Here is a 1,160-nt window from a genome sequence, read left to right on the forward strand (position 1 = left end):
TCACGGGGGGAGTAAAGCGGTTTACAGTTTATGATTACAAATTCCAGATTAGGAGAACAGTGCTGCTGAATGGCGTTTGCATTGTCCTGCTCACAAGCGAGAGCTTTCCGATTTAAACAAATTCTGCCCCTCTTATGCCAAGTTACAAGGACTTTACACATGACAGGATATCCAGTGACTGTTAGCACGGCGCTAAAAGCTACAAGATCTTGAGTTTGATTCCCAAGCTGGCCACTCTTAGTGCTTTGACAAGACCAGATCACCAAGTGTTGTAAGATGTGAGCAAGGGAAACGGGACCGCGTGGCCTAACGGACAAGGCGTCTGACTTCGGATCAGAAGATTGAGGGTTCGAGTCCCTTCGTGGTTGAAGGCCCCTCCGTTATTTATGGAGAAATACTGAAAGCCATCGCGACAGACCGTATAAGAAGTGAGTATTTTCAAGTTTAAACAATTTGTGCTTGCATAGACTTGGGGGCACTTTGCACACGACTCAACATCCAAAACTTGTCCGTTTCTTTTTTTTTTACTTCTGGAGGACAAATTGTTTAAAAAAAGAACCACAAAAGCAGGCGGCTCAGGTCAAAGGTTTTGAGTGTACTGCTCACCTGGAAGGTGGTCACACATGACTTAACATCCAGTATGGAGCCATTGTCTGTTTTAGTCTGTCCCTGTTGTTTTATGCATTGAATTTTCTTAGCAAAAAGAAATAAAGAAGCCCCCCACGGCAGGCCGGTTAGCTCAGATGGTTAGAGCGTGGTGCTAATAACGCCAAGGTCATGGGTTCAACCCCCATACTGGCCAGTGCTGTCCATTTAACAACTCGACGTCAGAATCAGAAGGAGCTTTGTTGCCAAGTACCTTCTTACACATACAAGGAATTTGCTTTGGTGTTGAGGTGCTACACGCAGGCTGACATAAATAGATGTAGAAATATGTAATAAACAAATGCAAGTTATATATGAAGAATAGAGAAAAATAATACAACTGACAATATAAAAAAATGGAACAACAACAACTAACAATTAACAACAAATATTTGTGGCGAGAGGTTTTGGTCCTGATGGACCGCAGCCTCTTGCCAGAGGGGAGAGTCTGAAACAGTTTGTGACCGGGATAGGAGGCGTCAGCTGCTGCAGTCTTTCCTGCTCGCCTCAGAGTC

At 44.1% G+C, this 1,160-nt stretch overlaps 2 non-coding genes across 2 annotated transcripts; both read left to right on the forward strand.

Moving 5' to 3' along the window:
* The first annotated feature begins 295 nt into the window (after positions 1 to 295).
* On the forward strand, positions 296 to 368 carry trnar-ucg. The gene has a single exon. It is a non-coding gene; the product is annotated as a tRNA-Arg (tRNA).
* Positions 369 to 728: 360 nt separating this feature from the next.
* Positions 729 to 802, forward strand: trnai-aau. The gene has a single exon. It is a non-coding gene; the product is annotated as a tRNA-Ile (tRNA).
* Positions 803 to 1,160: the final 358 nt, after the last annotated feature.

This window comes from Micropterus dolomieu, unplaced genomic scaffold, assembly GCF_021292245.1.
Source record: "Micropterus dolomieu isolate WLL.071019.BEF.003 ecotype Adirondacks unplaced genomic scaffold, ASM2129224v1 contig_11816, whole genome shotgun sequence".
Lineage (NCBI taxonomy): Eukaryota > Metazoa > Chordata > Actinopteri > Centrarchiformes > Centrarchidae > Micropterus > Micropterus dolomieu.